This window comes from Perognathus longimembris, chromosome 1, assembly GCF_023159225.1.
Source record: "Perognathus longimembris pacificus isolate PPM17 chromosome 1, ASM2315922v1, whole genome shotgun sequence".
Lineage (NCBI taxonomy): Eukaryota > Metazoa > Chordata > Mammalia > Rodentia > Heteromyidae > Perognathus > Perognathus longimembris.
The window spans coordinates 131,867,582-131,885,942 of record NC_063161.1 but is presented as its reverse complement, the minus strand read 5'-3'; the positions used below and the strand labels follow the sequence as shown (position 1 = coordinate 131,885,942).

The window sequence follows — 18,361 nt, the reverse complement described above, 5'->3', positions numbered from 1 at the left end:
TCAGGTAGTCTAGATCATCAACATCAAAACCAATCAAGTGATTAAAATCCAATATAGGACACACAATATATTCCTACAATGGGAGTGGAAAAGGGTAAAATGCGGGAAGTAGTAGAAATGATATGGTGATGAAAGGTGGATGATATGGTGATGAAAGAATTTCACAAAAGAAACTGCAGGTGGCTCATGCCTGTAATCCTAGCTACTCCGGAGGCTGGGATCTGAGATCTGAGGTTCAAAGCCAGCTTGGGCAGGGAAGTCCGTGAGACTCTTATCTCCAATTAACCAACAGAAAACCGGAAATGGTGCTGTGGCTCAAAGTGGTAGAGTGCTAGCCTTGCTCAGGGACAGTGCCCAAGCCCAGAGTTCAGGCCCCATGACTGACAAAAGCAAACAACCGTACCCCCAAAACCCCCTCTAAAGTAATATTTAGAAATATTATTCCCACAAAGACCATGCCAAAAATAAGACATTAAAGAGATTATAAATAAGTGCTTTAGACCTGTACATTCTTCTAAATATGGAAGGGGAAAACCTAGATAAAGAAAATTTACCTCTACATAATAGTTTCTTCCACTTAAGATTTTTCTCAATAATAAATGACAAAACCAAAGATGTCTAGATAATAAAATATAGCAACTATCTAAACAGCAGTAGTAACTGTGATTTGAAAATAATTAATTCTATTGCTATTTTATCACTTTACATTTTTAATTTTAGTAGTCATTAACTGGAACTGAGTCTTGAAGAATATTTCTACTAAATGAATATAGAATTCTGGTTGACAGCTCTCTCTTTAAATATTCTTCCACTTCTCCCTTTCCCCAAGTAATCTGAAGATGCAGTATATATTTGGCCTCCACTGTATCTAATAAAGTAACCATCATTTTTATTGCTGTTCATTTTTCTTGATCTATGTAAGACTTTTTCTGTTTTTACTTTTAGCCAATTTGACTACAAGTCTTTTGAATACTTCCAATTGTACCCATGTCTTTCACTAAATTTAGTGTTCTCTTTCTCTCATTCTGCTGAGGGCCAAACTCAGAGCTCTTCTGGTTGGTCTCTCATGAGTATTTTCTTTAAAAGTACTAAAGTATACTTTGAAGTGATGTGTGTACAAACACTTGTATTTTATGTGCTGAACATTTATAGTATAATATCTCAAAATTATAATTATAAAGGTGATGTATAAAGGTGTTACAATAACATGTTAGGTAAAGAGCACATTTTTTTGGATGATGTCATACCTTCCCTCACTCTCTCCCAGTTTTTCCTTTCCATCCCTATTTACAAGTTGTATAGTTCATTTTCCACATCATGTCTAGTGACTTCCACTGTTGCATATGTTCACCCTTTGTCATTGTACTTCTGTGAATATAGCACAATATTTTGCCTACTGTATAGATACCTGTGGGAAGGCTAGTCTTATTAGCAATGCTTTTATTTTCAAAATTTTTTGGCATGGTGCTATAATGTTATCCTAATATTCTACTTTAGCTCCATTCAGGCTAGCACAGGATGTGGTAAATGGTAATAAGTGTTCTAATAAATTATTGTTAAATAATGAATTATGTAACAGGGGAAGTGACAATCATCAAAAAGCACCAAGAAGTAACAGGAGTTGAAGAAGTTGCTTTGGACTGCAGTGTTAAGCTATTTCTCATTATTTAAGAAAGCTTGCTTTTTTCCTGGGGCAAAGAGATCTACCTTTAGTTCAAAATATGATGCATTATGTATAGGATTTAGATTGTTTTAAACTATTACTTCTCATTTTCTGAATAATATACTCCAGTTTTATTATTCAAGGATCCTATATTGAGTATGAGTTCTTTTCATCAGAGAAAACATTACATTTTAGTTCTCTGGGCAAATTAATTATCATTTACTATTTTAGGCCACCTTCTAAATTCCTAGGATAATTGTATGAGATTCTAATTTCCAAAACATTCATTTGCAAATAGCTCATGAATACTACCCAATTTCCCAAAAGGCAAAATTAAAATGAGCACCCTAAATGATGGGGAAGGCAATTAACATCTATTGAGGGACTGCTAGGTGAATAGTTCTATAATAAGTGCTTTATCTTATTTAGTCTCCTCAATTATTCTACTACAAGGATATTATTACCACCTATTTACAGATAAGTAAACTAAAGTTCAAAGCTGGCCAAGGTCACACAGGAGTAAGTGCAGAGTAAGAATTCAAATTTGATGACTTTTAACTACATTGAAATTAAGTACTTCTGCTCATCAAAAACAAAACAAAACAATGTGCCATGGAGGGAGTGAAAAAGCAAGACACTCAATGGGAAGAAATATTTTCCCAACATATAAAGGACTCAACGTGTTGAATATATAAAGAATTCCTACAAGCTATTAAGATAAATAAGTAGAAAAAGTACTTAGAGACTTAAATAGTCTTTAACACAAAAGGCATCGAAATGACCAATAAACTGAAAGATACCTAATTTCATTTAATTATGTGGTAATTGCAAACTAAGGCCACAATAAAATACTCCTGCTCACCTATCAAAATAAAACCAAGAGCATTAACTATATAAAGTATTGACAAGGGAATTCTTATGCATTGTTGGATTGTTGCTTCTAATATAAACTGACACACTACTTGGGAAAAGACATTTGTCATACTAAAAGTGAAGGACAGGCATACTATGCCATAGAACAAAGGAATTCTATTCCTAAGTATATCTCTGGAAAAACATAAAGCATGCATGTTAAGAGAAACATTGTTAGCAATACTCAAAATATTCATTTAAGCACAAAAAGTTTGTATAGTCACAAAACGAAATCCTACCTTACTAAAAAGCAAACCAACAAAAAATTATATAACAAATAAAGGAACATGCACATATATACATATCCCATTATGAATCTATGAATACAAACACAGGAAAAGTAGATAATATAACTAAGGTAAGGTATGGGCAATAAAAGTATATCAAAATTTGAGATTAATATTAAGAGTTTGAAGAAAAAGAACAGAAAATAAAAGAGGAGGGGAATTGTAAGAAAAACTGTCTTTTCTATCCAAGTGTATTGCTTAGAAGTTCCTGCTATGGCCTCGTGGGCTTGAATCTTAAGGCTCTGGAATAAGCAAGGATTTGTAAAACGTAAGGTTTTGTTTTAAACTGCTTAAGAAATAGCAGAAGGTGTGGGTATATTCTGAGATTACTTGTGAACTGTTAAAACTTATTTCAAAATCATCTTATGTAAATACATTTTATCCTATTCAAACTAGCTTATTTCGACAAGATTGTGAACCTGAACTCAACCAGTCTGAGCAGAGGGGCAGGGCCTGGCTGAGAGGGGCAGAGTCTGTGTGGGCTGACACTTGCTTGCCAGAATTTGGCTGATGGTGCACCCATCTGCACAGAAGTAAATTTTGCCTCACTGAGACAATTCTTTATTTTTGTGTCTATTGTTGTAACTCCAAAGGTTCTTAAGAGAGCCTATTTGTAACATTTAGTAGAGAGAAAGCTGTTCATTCCGGTATAATCACTTCTTATAGAATTATGTAAATTAGTGGGCAGAAATAATTTTCTTGTTGAGAAATAGTACGAGGTTTAGATATAGGTTGCTGATGGTCCAGTAAAACTAATCACCTAAATAAGGACAGGTTGTCATTTTCAGAGGTTGTACCAGAACTTTTTTTTTTAATTTTAAAAGAAAGACTTCAGAGCAGTTAATTACATCCAAGGTTCCTTTAGGAAGAACTCTTAAGTTCTAACAAGTGGCATTTAGTGAATCCTTTCTGTAAGTTAAGCACTTTGCTAAGCATTTAATTCATAAAAGAGCCCTATGAAAGGAAAAAAAACCACAAAAAATTAAGGAAGCTACCATCACAAAAATCAAGATGATGGCCAATTCTTCAGAGGAGAAGACTATAGTATAGTACAGGGAGTGTTTCAGTACAGTGGAAATGTCATGTATTTTAACTAGGTAATTAGTGATTTGTTTGCCATGTAACCATTTAGAGTAGATGTCAAATTTGCAAAGAGGGCTTGGGGGTACCAATCTAGTGTTGGACCAACAGATGAGCAAGTGCTAGTAGGCTCTGAGTTCAAACCCCAGTACCACAGGAAAACAGAGAGTATGCTGGAGAGACTTGTCTGGCCAGATATTACAAAATAATTAAGACAGTGTAATACATATATATGAACTGACTTGTAGCCCAAAGAAAAGTTTGCATTCATGAACTTGACACTTGACATATGACTTGGATGCCAAGGTAGATCAAAGGGAACAAATGATTTATTTAATAAATGATGCTGGGACAAAGGGGAAAATAAAACTAGAACTCACTTATCACTATAGACAAAAATATGTCCAAATGAATTAAAGACTTAAATATGGAAAGTAAGAAATTTTAGCTTATGAAGGAAACAATATATTCTAAAACCTTTTTTTTCTTTTCTTTTTGGCCAGTCCTGGGGCTTGAACTCAAGGCCTGGGCTTTTGCTCAAGGCTAACACTCTACCACTTGAGCCACACTGCCACTTCCAGCTTTTTCTGTTCATGTGGTACTTAGGAATTGAACCCAGGACTTACTGCACTAAGGCAAGCAATCTACCCCTAAGCCTAAAATTGTAAACTTTTATAAATCAAGGAATCATTAGGAAATTAGTTATAGCTAGTAGCCTACATATAATTTCATTGATACAAATTCATAAAGTTGACAATCATTAACTATGGCTTTCTTTATCCACAGGGAATAAAATAGAACATTTAAGGCAAAAGAGTGTGCAATATATATATATGTATATGTATATACATATATATCTTATAAACAGTTCCAAATGTTTTGTGTATATGGGTATACACAGATGCCCCCCATATATACACACACATAGTGAGCAAGCATACAGATGATTAATAAAGCAAATGGAATAAAAAATAATAGGATAAGTGGTACACAGATATTTCTTTTTTTTTTATTGTAAAGGTGATGGGCAGAGGGGTTAGTTACATAAGTCAGGTAGTGAGTACGTTTCTTTTTGAATAGTGTCTGCTCGCCCCTCATTTTCTCCTCGTTTTCCCCTTCCAACCCCCCCTCAAGTTGTATAGTTCATTTTCAACATAGTGTCTAGTAAGTATCACTGCTGCATTTGTTCAATCTTTGTCCCAACATTTGTGTTCCCCCTTACCCTCTCCCAAACAGATAAACTTACATACAAGACAAAAGGTAGAGGGGGGAAAAAAAAGCAACAAAGGAAAGAAAAAAAAAAAAGCTAAGAAGCAATATAACAAAACTTTTTGTGTCAGGTATTTCTTGTGCTATTTTTACTTTGTAAATATTTAAAAGTTGAAATTACCTCCAAATAGAAGACATTTGAGCTTGATGTGGTAATTTTCCTTCTAGGTGCATATCCAAAAAGATAGAACAGAGAATTCAAAAAGAAATGTATCTGGACACTCATTCATAACAACATAACTTCCAATAGACAAAAGGTATAAACAACCCAAGTGACCCGCATGGCTGGATGGCTAAACCAATCATGGTCTAGATATACCTCATTTGTAGTACTTCACTCAGTAGTGATTCATATACACTGTATCTTTTACAAACTGAAGGTACCTGGTAACCTTTCATTAAACAAGTCTATTGGTGTCATTTTTCTAACAGCTCAGGTGACCGTTGGCACATTTTAGCAATAAAGTATTTTTAGTTGGGTATTCTTAGGATATCTTTTAAGAAAATTTAGAAGACAAAGTACAGATTGGGAGGAAATACTGGAAAGATATACAATAAAAATATCATTTATAAGCAATACAGATAAAATGTGTCCATTAAGAAAAGAAGGAAATTGGGCAAAATACACAAACTAGCAATTAACACATGTAAAAATTAATGCAAGACTTAATAAACATCTGAAATGATGTTCAATCTCATTAATAATCTAGAAATGGTAACAAATGGTAAAATATGACTGCAAAATTTTTTTGGCAACACTATTCAGCAGGTAATAGATAAATGAGAACTTATACGATAGATTCTAGAGAATACTAAAATCTATTTAAGTTGAAGAGTACTCTAGTTTCCAATAATGCTACTCCTAGCAATACATTCTAGAACCAGGAGTCAGTACACTTTTCCTTAAAGAATCAGGTATTAAACATTTGAGGCTTGTCATATTGTTGCCAACTACAAAATCTTGGCACTGTAGGCTGAAAGCTGTCACAGATAATACATACACAAATGGGCATGGCTATGTTTCATTGAAGTTTTACTTATACAATGGGAGCAGTTATTTTGATCCACAGCTTACTAATCTCTAATGTAGAGAAACTCTCACATATATATATATATATATATACATACATACACCAAGAGACATGTACATAAACAATCATAGTAGCTTTGTTCATAACTGCCAAAACCCTCCAACAGTCTATCAACAATATACATTTAGTAATAATTGGGTCATATAATAGAATGCAGTTATGTAATAAGAAGTGATTTCATTGTAGTGTCAACATCACAGAGTAGTTATACAAATATACATTGCATAAGGCAATTAGTTAATGTGGTCTTTTGATGTAAAGTCAAAATTAATGAGGCTGCCACTAATATACCAACATAGTTGTTGGGTTTTTGTGTTTTTAATAGTAAACATTCCTCCTCCCCTAAAGTGCTGGAGAATGAAACCAGGGCTCTGTGCATTCTAAGTTTTTACTCTAACACGGATCTATACTCAGCCCCTAAACCGTTTTTCCAAAACTAAGTATGAGTGCAGTTTAAAATGTATAAAGTAGTAACAGTCACTTGTTACCATTACCAAGTATTACTTATTGCACATAATTAGATGTGTTATACCTTCATATTACTGGTAGTTCAGTATGTTTGTCTATATTATTATGATTAGAAATACATCAAGTACATGTTGTAGTATAAGAGCTACAACATGATGAATAGGAATTTCTTAGCTTAACTGTAATTTTATGAATGACAGTTGTGTATATGGTCGATTATTAATTTAAACATTATGTCATCATGACTATATTACATAGTTTAAATGAATAAGAGTTAATAATATCAACACTAATGAGTCAGCTTCATTCATGACTGGGATAAAAAAGGGATAAAGACTAAAGAGGGTCTCAAATATACAGGGCCAATTACAGAAAGTTTGAAAGCATGAAAAATAATATTCCTATATAAATATATAAGCCAAATATAAACAATACATGAGGATAAAGACAAGTATATTTTGAGATAAGTAAGAAAAAAGGCAAGGAAGTGATTTCTATATAATGGACACATATACTAGATATGGGACAGAGGAAAAGTTTAATTTTAGGGCTACTGTAAAGTCCTATTTCTGGGTCTACTTAGTAGTTACACATGAAGGTGTTTATGCCATAATTTTCCTTATATGTTCTATGTATATGTATATATCTACATGTATATAAAACTTCTTAAAAATTCATAGTGATAAACACTAAGTTCACATCGTTTACAAGATAATACTAAATGAGGACATGATTAAAAAGTCAATTTGTTGTCTATATAAAAATAAATCCTATTTACTAGTCAAAACACCAGACTCAGTAGATACTCATGAAAGTGTAGGGATTAGTCAGGAGAATAAACTTTAAAAATTCTGTTTCCCTCTCCCTACCACACATCACTGAGAATTTCTGATACAAAGATGTATTTTCCCTCTGCATAGCATCTCCTGAATAATGCGTTTGCTCTCCAGTCATTTCACTATTTTGGTAAATTGCAAACACACTACCATTAAGCTTCAGCCCTAACCTCTGCTTTTTTACTTATGTGTGTAGAGAGTACTAAGAGTCTGAACCATGGCCCCTCGACTTTTTTTTTTAAAGTTACTTTTCAGATAGGGTCTTGCGCTTTTGCTCAGGGCTACAGAGTGACTTGGATCCTGCTACATACTCTTCCTGCCTAGCTGGACCATCAGGTCCAGCTTATTTGTTGAGATGGAGGAAGGAGAGCCTTGTAAACTTTTTGCTGGAATTGGCCTTAATGATTGATTTCTGCTTTCCAAGTACCTGGATTTATATGTATGAACTAACTGGCCTGCCTTGGCTTCAGACACAGAATCTAAATGTAGGCTGGCCTTGAATTCACTATGCAGTCCAGGCTGACCTAGAACTTAGGATCTTCCTGTCTTCATCTCTCAAGTACTAAGATTACAAGTGTGTGTCACCACTGTTTAACAGAAATACACAGATCATAAATATGAGGTTTTAAGTTTTCTAACAGCCTAAGTAAACAAATACAAAATTAAAGTTCAATAGAGACAGGATTAAAGTTAACACATACTCAAAGGAATAAGCCAGACACTGTGGTACATTCCTGTAATTCCAGCTCTGTAGGAGAGTTAGAAGATTGTGGGGAGAGGTAAGAGGATTGTGATCTGAGGCTGACCCTGGAAAAAAGACAGACCCTATCTAAAAAATAACTAATAGGCTAGAGGTACAGCTGTCATGGTAGAATGCTCAAGGCCCTTAGTTCAAACTTCAGTATTACTATTTTTGGGGGCCTGGGAGTCAGTTGTGGGCTTGAGTTCAGGGCCTGGGTGCTGTCCCTAAGCTTTTTCACTCAAGGCTAGTGCTCTACCACTTTGAGCCACAGCCCCACTCCTGGTTTTCTGGTTGCTAATTGGAGATAAAGAATCTCAGGTAGTTTTCTGCCTGGTCTGGCTTCAGACTATGATCTCAGACTCCTGAGTAGCTAGGAAGACAGGCATGAGCCACCCACGCCAGGTTAAAAAAAAAGTTAATATATTTCAGTGAGCACAACATATAAAATATTCTTTGTAAAACTCTTTTTTCTATCAGTACTGGTGGAACTCTGCCTCATGTGTTCACTTGGCTTTTTCAATGAAGTCTGGCACTCTACCACCTGGAGTCCTATTTTTACTTCCAGCTTTCTGCTGGTTAATTGGAGATAAGAGTCTTAGGCATTTTCTTGCTCAGGCTGGCTGCAAATTGTGATCCTCAGACCTCAGCATCCTATAGCTAGGATTATAAGCATGAGCCACCAGCACACAATAACATTCTTTATATTATCTTTTCACACTGAGCTTAAATTACTGCACATCACAACTGGAACGAGAAACAATCCATGTGCTCGAATGAATCACATGTAGCTTAAGGCTACACTATGAGACAATATAGCTATATACAGTTGCTTGATAACTGAAAGCCTAAATGAGTCTGTAATTACAATTAACAGAAAAAATTCTCTTGACTTAACTACTTCTATATGGTCAAGTTAAGAGAGGTAACCTCAAGCTAAGTATTTTCACAATTAAGTTCATCTTCCTAAAATTGGCTTCCTCTTATTGTTTCCTTGGTAGATGGCAAGTCCAGATGTGTGGTACACTATCAGAAACCCTAGGAGCTGTTGTTTTATTCTTCTTCCCCTTGTATAGAATTATTTATCAAGTCCTACTGATTTAACTTTAAGAAATTAATACAAATTCTCTTATTTTACTGTTACCTATCCTATGACAAAAGTGACAACACTGTAAATGTTCCAATAGCCCCATAATTATCTTATTGCATTACCTAAAGGCCCTCTGACTACTTTCTACCCCAGAGCTCAGTCATTTAAAAAAAAATGCAAACTTGATCTTATAATCACTGCTTTATACACTTCAATAACTTCCAACTGCTCTAAAACTGAAGATCAAACACCTTAACATGAGCTACACGTCTCCAATTTCTGACCTTCACTTGCTTTTCCAGCCTCACTCATTGTATGTGCTTTTATCCACTTTATTTTCAAACTACCCTGGCCAGCCTTCATGACACCAAACATGTCACTGTCTCTTCCATCAGAGGGCACTGGAACATATGATTTTCTTAGTCTAAAACATTCTTTATGTCACCATTTCAACTAGCTAATTTTTGTTCATCTTTTGTATTTCAGCTTAAATAGCAAGTCCTTATTTCTAACTAAATGCCTCAAGTGATAATATTCTTTTCTAGGTTAAGACAACAGGATCAGCTTTGGAAACAATAGAAATTATTATTGTTTTTTGTTTGTTTGTTTTTGTTTTTTTGCTAGTCCTGGGCCTTGGACTCAGGGCCTGAACACTGTCACTGGCTTCTTTTTGCTCAAGGTTAGTAGTACTCTGCCACTTGAGCCACAGTGCCATTTCTGGCCATTTTCTATATATGTGGTGCTGGGGAACTGAACCCAGGGCTTCATGTATACGAGGCAAGCACTCTTGCCACTAGGCCATATACCCAGCCCCTATTATTGTTTTTTAATTTAAGTAGGACATGGCACAAGAGGGCATTTCATAACTACATTCTGTTTCTTTACAAATATTCTTAATAGATCTGCAACCCCCACATATTTTCCTTCTTGGGCAAGTCTCAGAGAATCAATGTGAAAGAATGAAGTTTTATTATCTTACAATAACACTTTTTCTGAAAGCACATCAGAGATATCAAAGGCTTCCAGAAAAGATTCACATAGTTTGGTACATATTGAGTTTTAAGCTAGAAACCATAGGGAACACAATTCTAAAATATAACTCCTATTTTGAAAAATCTACAATTGAGTTAGGGGAGAAAATGATATACAGAAAAGGAAAAATATAAAACCAGTACATAAAGAAAGTTAAATGAATGATACTATTAGAATAGTTAACAGAGTCAGACAAAGAAAATGAGTCCATGTGGTCTGAGATGAAATCTCTATTTTCAACATAATGCAATTTGATTAACAGGAATCAGAAACTAGGAGTAAGAACACATCCAGTAGGTGGAAATGCTAAACTCAAAGGTTAGAGAAATGGAAGAGAAAGTTTTGTGTAAATTATTTTGGCTAGTTAGGTAGAAAGATTCATCTCACCTTAATCATAGTGCTGTTTCTAAAGCTCAAATTAGTCATCAAACTAGATAATCATCATAGTCTTTTATGGCATACTAATAATCAGAGCCATGAAATGTTGGTAATTAATTCCCTCTGACCCATCTCCTAAAGCCTTTGAAATTGGGTTTGAATGGATAAATAAAATCCAGAACTGTATTCTGATTAGAATACTGTCACTTCACAGTCAGTACCAACCAACATGTTTAGTACCATAAAGAGACTGCTACAAATACAATCATGTTAAGCTTCATTGTATTTATTATCTTTTATTGCCCAGGGCATTATTATACCTGATGATTCATAACCTTCTAGTTCACAAATATATAACTGTACTACTAGCACCTCTGGGTTTCATAGTTTGCCTCAAAAGGTTTACTTTCTCTTTGACCATTTTGGATACATCATCATTTCTTGATATGCAAGTAGCATGGTAGGCAGAATATTTTTAAATACGGTAATAGAACTTTATGTAATACACATCTGTATTTAGGAAGGCCATTTCTATTTCTTAGGTGAACTATAAAAACAAAGCAAGTTATGTTTTAAAAAAAAAGTATTAAAGTATTTTTAAACTAACTGCTGTAGAAAGTACAATTCCTACCCCTAAATCTGATTTTTTATGAAACAGAGGCAAAATTATAGGAAATTTTTCAGAGGGCTAAGATTTCAGTATGAAGGGTCTGAGGAGAAGACGGAAGACAGGTACTTGCCCCAAACAAAAAACTAGAGACTAAATCTGAGGATAAGTAAATAGGCAGTGAAGGACAGAAGATTAGATCACCCTGTATGGCTCAGAAGGATAAGTGCTATGGCATAAAGGCTTGAGAATAAGATGAAAGTCAGCTCACCCTTATTCTTAGAGGCAGTGGTCAAGTGTTTGGAAAAAGAAAAGCCATGACAAGACCTTTTTTTTAAGGCAATTCAAAAGCAATGCAAAAAGAACTGAGGTAAGATAACAGACTACTGCTGTTGTATGTAGCCTAGGTAAGAGACTATAGTGGGAGGAAGAGGAAGGACAGAGATGCAAGGTAGTATTTAAACAGACGACAGGGATTTGATTTTTTTTAATCTTTTTTTTTTTCACAGAAACATACATGAGGTTTAGATATTATTTTAGTCAAAACAATTAAGTCAGAAACTAGCATATAAGAACATGGCTAGAAACAACTGATTGAACTAGGGATGAAGAAAATGGAGAAATACTTTCATGATCTTTGACAACATCTTCACTGGTTCCAATAAGAAAACATGTTAGTTCTATAGGGTATAATTCAAACTGGAATCTCTACCTATTTTCAAAATATTTAATTAACTAATTAATTAATAACTGAAGGCATGGAAATCGGCAAGACAGGAAAAATAGGATTCCATCTCATACAGTTTTTTTAAGTCATGTGACTCTTGTTCATGCCAATGAAAGACTCCTGTCTCAAGAGTATTATCTAGGCAAGAGATTCATAATTGCTAAATGGATAGCTGCAGTTCCTTACCAGGAGGAAGAACATCTGTTTTCTCTCCTGATGGGATACAGGTTTCCTAGGCTACCGAATTTATCTTCACTTCCACTGCCACATAAATACATAAATTCAGAAATACAATCTTTAATGCAGGATTACACAGATCAAAGCTTATTTGTCATGAGGTAACTCCTAAATATTAGAAGAGTCTGGTGTTACCCTTCAAACATATAGCTTTTAGCATCTCTTTTGACAGAAAATTTTTTCCTCTCTGATGAGAGTTAAATCTAACTGCTAAAAGGAAGACTGGAGAAAACAGCATAAAACTGAAGAGTTCCTAATCAGTGCATTACCAAGTAAGACAAAGATCTGATTACTCCTTGAAATTCTGGTGCTAATTGTACTTATGAGGAAAACACACCAAGAACTATCAGGTAAGAAAACTGGTAAGAACTAATATACTAATGCCCACTTTTGTTTTTTAAAGAGCTTTGTAGCCTGCAATAAATCAGGAAAAAAATTTAATGAGGCAAGTATTTAAATTTTGTTTTTGTAAGTAGTATACAATAGAAAATGCAATGGGTTGGGCTGAGAATGTGGCTTAGTGGTAGAGTGCTAATGAGCAAAATCATCAGGTACTGAATTCAAGTCCAAGTTTAAGGAAAGAAAAAAGAATGAAGTTATACTGAGTTATTAAAATGTAAACGGGGGCTAGGCACTGATGGCTCATGCCTGTAATCCTAACTATTCAGGAAGCTGAGATCTGACAATCACGGTTCAGACAAACCTGGAGACTTACTGCCAATTAGCCAGTAAAAAGCTTGAAGTGTAGTCAGGGCTCAAGTGGTAGAATGACAGCTGTAGGAGGAATAAAGCCAGGTGTTGGGAGGCACATATGCATACACATATGCAATGTATTAAACTACAGAAATGGTCCATATATGTAAAATGCACAAATCTTAATAGAAATATTAACCAGTATTAAGTTACAAATTTTATTGGAGCATAAAATGTTTTTTCTTTCCATTTAAAAATGTAAATATGAGTATGCAGAAAGATCTGCAAAAAACAAAAAAGCTAGAGAGCATCCTACCTGTAACAACTAAACTATTAAAAGGAATTCCAGTTATTCAGGCATTAATATTTTCTTAAGCACTACAGCAATTCTAATCTCGTAGATCCAAAAGTCTAGAGTAAGTGAAGGAAGGGATTAGAAGAAGATATTAGAAGCTAGAAGCTGGTGGATCATGTCTGTAATCCTAGCAACTTAAGACAAAAGTTCATGAGAATCCATCTCAATCAGTAGTTGGTACCGTAATACATGACTATCATCACAACTATGGGAGGCTGAGATCAGGAGGATAACAGTTCTAGGCCAGCCCTGGCAAACAGTTCTAGGCCAGCCCTGGCAAAAAGGGTCATGAGATTCCATTTCAATAAAGATAGCTAAGTGTGGTGGTATACACTTTTACGTCCACTGTGGTAGACAGTTAAATAGAAAGATCCCAGTTCAGATGGATCTGGACAAAAAGTGAGACACTATCTCAAAAATAACCAGAACAAAAAGGGCTGGAGGGGTGACTCAAGCAGCAGAGCACCTTCCTAGCCATGATGCAACATTGAGTTCAAACCCCAGAACAACCAAATAGAAAAGAAACAAGGCATTAGGAATCTAGAATAAAAGATAAAAACATAAACACTGAAATAGTCAACTCATGTCCAACATGAAATTAATGAGAAAAAGTTGGTGCTTATTTTAAAGAAAGTAGGAAATACTTTTCATGAAAAGATAATCTTGAGTAATTCCCCTATTTTAAGGTAGTTTTAAAATTTCTATTTCCTTCTAAGAAACAAAAACATAAGGAATACCTTCAAAGTAAATTTCAAAAATTTGGTAACCAAAATATAGCACAATTGTGCCCAGGGCAAAATCTCAGGTGAAAGGAATGATGACAAGAACAAAAGTGGGGGAAGAAAAAAAAATGGGAGAGAAAAAAGATGGCTTTTCAGTCAAGGTCTTCTTGAAAGAAGTGAAAAGTAATGTTATGCCAGATTGAAAAAACAGGATAATCAAGAACAATTAAAACATTTGCTTAGTTGACAAAATGTCTTACTTTCCTTAGGACCCACTGGGATTTCGACATGGCACAGATGACCAGGAGAGGGCAGCTTACCACTACAGCTGTGAGTGAATGCTAAAGACTCAAATTCCTTTTAAGATACTACCACTAAAATTCTACGCCACCAAGTATAAGTCATTGCACCAAGTAACTAGTAAGAAATATTTTTGATGTGTAAACTGATTCTCAGAAAATAAACCCAGCCTCTCTCACAAACAAATGTACAGAGATAGCAATTATAGTCTTTATGAATAATATATATTTAATCCAGTGTATTTTTGTATAAATAATTTGTTTAATAATTTATCTAATTTCCAGTTATCCAAAATCTTTTCCAAAATAAATTCACAAGAAATGCATATCAATCCTATATCAATCCATCAGGGGAATTGGAAGACAGCCTTCTCCTATTAATCAATTTCAAATTTATTATTCTTGGATTACACTTACCTTTGGGAAATATTCTGCTTATATTCTGTGCTGTTGATGTAAACAACAGTTTCTACCATAAACCACAATAATGAAATAGAGCTGCTTTATCAACAACAACAAAAAATAGTTAAACAGGTCCTAATCAAGAGGATGAGCTCTGAAGACTGAAGTTTGAAACCATCTGATGAACTTCCAAAAAGTTGGAAGTGGAGTTGTGACTCAAGCAAAAATGCTCAGGAACAGCTCCCAGGCCCTGAATCCAAGCCCCAGGACTGGCACATACACATAAAAATAGAAATAGTTGAAACTTTTCTAATCGTTGTAGGGTATACACAATTTTCTCTTATGCTGACTCCAGTGTGGGAGTAAAATAACCTGAGTGCCCAGTTTAACAATTTCAATTTAGCTGTTTATTTATTTATTTTGTACTGGTACCAAGGTTTGAACTCAGTTTGTGCTTTCTTTTCCTTTTTTTTTTTGCTCTCTGCTGGCATCTACCACTTGCTAGCTAACTGCAGATAGAATATCTAGAACTTTTCTGTATGGGCTAGCTTTGAACCTTGATGCTCAAATCTCAGTGCCTTTTTGAGTAGCTAGGACTATAGGGTGAGTCACAAGTTCCTGGTTTCCATCTTTTCTTTTAGACAGGGTTTTGCTATGTACATCAGATTGTCCTCCAACTTTGGATTCTCCTTTATTTCTTTATGAGTCTTCTTTTGATAGTGTGGGGGTTTAAACTTAAGAGACGGTGCTTGCTAATAAGCTAGTGCTTGCCTACTGACTCCCAGGTCAGGCCACTGTTTCTTTTTTTGCTGCTGATTTTAAAAACAGGGTTTTTTTTTTTTTTTTTTGGCCAGTCCTGGGCCTTGGACTCAGGGCCTGAGCACTGTCCCTGGCTTCTTCCCGCTCAAGGCTAGCACTCTGCCTCTTGAGCCACAGCGCCGCTTCTGGCCGTTTTCTGTATATGTGGTGCTGGGGAATCGAACCTAGGGCCTCGGGTATACCAAGGCAGGCACTCTTGCCACTAGGCTATATCCCCAGCCCTAAAAACAGGGTTTTGCTTCCTGCCTGGGCATGCAACTGGCCTACGATCTGCTTACTTTAGGCTTCCTGTATTTGCTTGTATTACAGGTACATACCACTGTGTCCCCTCTGGAGATGTACTCTTGCAGACTCTTCTACCCAAGCTGGCCTGAAACCATGATCTTCCCAATCTCTGGCTCACATATAGCTTGAGATAAGAGTGTGTGCCACTGTGCTCAGCTATGGATTAGAGAAGAGGTCTTGCAAACATTTTTCTTTGGGCTGCCCTTGACTGTGATCCTCCCAAGTAGCTAGGATTACATTCAAGCTGAGGTGCAAAACAGTACTTTCAAAACTTTTTCATGTTCAAAGAAAAGTGGTGTTTGCACAGTACATTACGATAAATGGCTGAGGTCACCTTCATGATGGTTTCCATGTCTTTGCTATAATTTTCTCTTAGGTCCTGTATGGACTTCTTTACTTCATCAGTTTGGTTCTGAGTGCTGTCTCTCAAATCTCTCAGCTGGGTAGCTATCTTTTCATTGGATTCTTTAAGTTCATTTATCTTTCTATTTGTGGAGGGCATGAAATCCCCTATTACTTTATGGACGGATTGATGGATTGATTTAAACTTTTCATTTAACATTTTTTTTTTTTTTTTTTTTTGGCCAGTCCTGGGCCTTGGACTCAGGGCCTGAGCACTGTCCCTGGCTTCTTCCGGCTCAAGGCTAGCACTCTGCCACTTGAGCCACAGCGCCGCTTCTGGCCGTTTTCTGTATATGTGGTGCTGGGGAATCGAACCTAGGGCCTCGTGTATCCGAGGCAGGCACTCTCGCCACTAGGCTATATCCCCAGCCCCGCATTTAACATTTTTATCAGTAGAGTTTGTAGAGCATTTTGAGGGTTCTCTTCTAGGTCTTTGATCGACTGCTCTGCTTCCTACTTGTTTTGTGTGGGAGATGAGATTCCCTGGCTTGCCATCTTTCTTGTGCTTCTTCTGCCCATTTAGACTGGAAATGGCAATCTACAAGCACCTGTGAGCACCGTTTAAGACCCAAAGCAGACCTTACCAAGCACTGTTGCATAAATCTTAGAAGTTCAAAATTATATACAGAAACCTTCCCTCTCTTTTTCGTATATAAAATCAGGTTTGGTGCTCCCAAAGAATACAAGAGTACAATTTTAATATAACAACCAACCCTGAGCCCTGTATTCAGTAGTTACTTATTAACTGTTATAATCCTATGAGCAATTTTTGTTCTTATATTAAGTTCTTTTTGGACTGGTGGGATTTCTCTATGAACCCTTTCAATTCACTTGGATTGAACAGGGACACCCTCTATCCGATAACCAGGGGTCAATGGAGTCTGGAGGTCCTGTAAGTAAATTTAGAAGGGTAAATTAGGGGTAGTGAAGAGACTAGAGTAAAATGAATGGGGGGGTGGTGGTGATGGTTTTGGTTTAGTTTCAGTGAAGTGGAAAGGTGGAGAAGAGTAGAATTGGTAGAAAGAGCGAGGTTAAAATGATAGACAATGGAGAGTCTGCAGAAAAGAGTAAAGGTGTTAGTCAAAGGAAAGCAATTTTAAAGAAAGAAAATGTGAAAAGAGAAACAAAGAAAAAAATACAGGAAAACAAACACACAAAACACACACACAAAAAAATTGAGGTCACCTTCAGTCAGTCCCATAGCTCTTGAATGCTTCTAATCTACTTGGAAGAGAGAAGCAATCATTATGCTGTTCACCTGACAAAGCACAGGATCATATCATTTAGAGTTCGGATGTTAGTGTCTCTGTCCAAGGGTAAACAGATAATGGGAAGATGAAAACAAGGGGAGGATGAAAGTAGCTGAAATCCTAGTTCACTGATATACACGTATTTTTGGAAGTGCTAAGGTTTTGAACTCAGGATCTAATGCTATGTAGGCACTCTACCACCTGAGCCATTTCCCTACCCATCTTTTGCTTGTTATTTTTGAACAGGGTCTTGAATTTATGGCCATACAGGACTATGAGATTCTCTTATGTATACCTTCTGTGTAGCTGAGATTATCATACCCATAAGATAGACAGGCCTCAAACCCCAATCCTTTTGATCTCTGCCTTCTGAGCATGTAGGATTATAGGTCAGAGCATTGTACCTAGTTTAATGATATGACCAAAATGTAGGTTTGTGTAAACTGGGGTATGTACGTTAACCACGAGTCCTCTTACTTTGTATATATGTTGTTTCGTTGAACTCTGTCAACTTTAACAAGGGCAAAATGAATTCAGTTAGAGAAAATTTCTCTAAAAACAATGTTAAGATTTTAAAGAAAATAAATGAGAGTATAGGGGACATTGTTTTATTTAATTTTCTTTAAGAAATATCCCTCATACACAGACACAGACTAAGTGGGAAATACTGTAACAACAAATGCCAAAAGACTGGTGGCACTGAGAACCAGTTGGCTAG

At 35.7% G+C, this 18,361-nt stretch overlaps 1 protein-coding gene and 1 long non-coding RNA gene across 6 annotated transcripts in view; both read right to left on the bottom strand.

The window, feature by feature from the left end:
- Positions 1-18,361, bottom strand: part of Zcchc7 (zinc finger CCHC-type containing 7) — a 194,829-nt gene that overhangs the window by 58,476 nt on the left and 117,992 nt on the right. The gene's annotated exons all lie outside the window — the stretch shown is intronic.
- LOC125345146 lies at positions 15,931-17,700 on the bottom strand. The gene is made up of 2 exons (XR_007209712.1): positions 17,579-17,700; positions 15,931-16,325 (listed from the first exon to the last, which is right to left on the bottom strand). It is a non-coding gene; the product is annotated as an uncharacterized LOC125345146 (long non-coding RNA).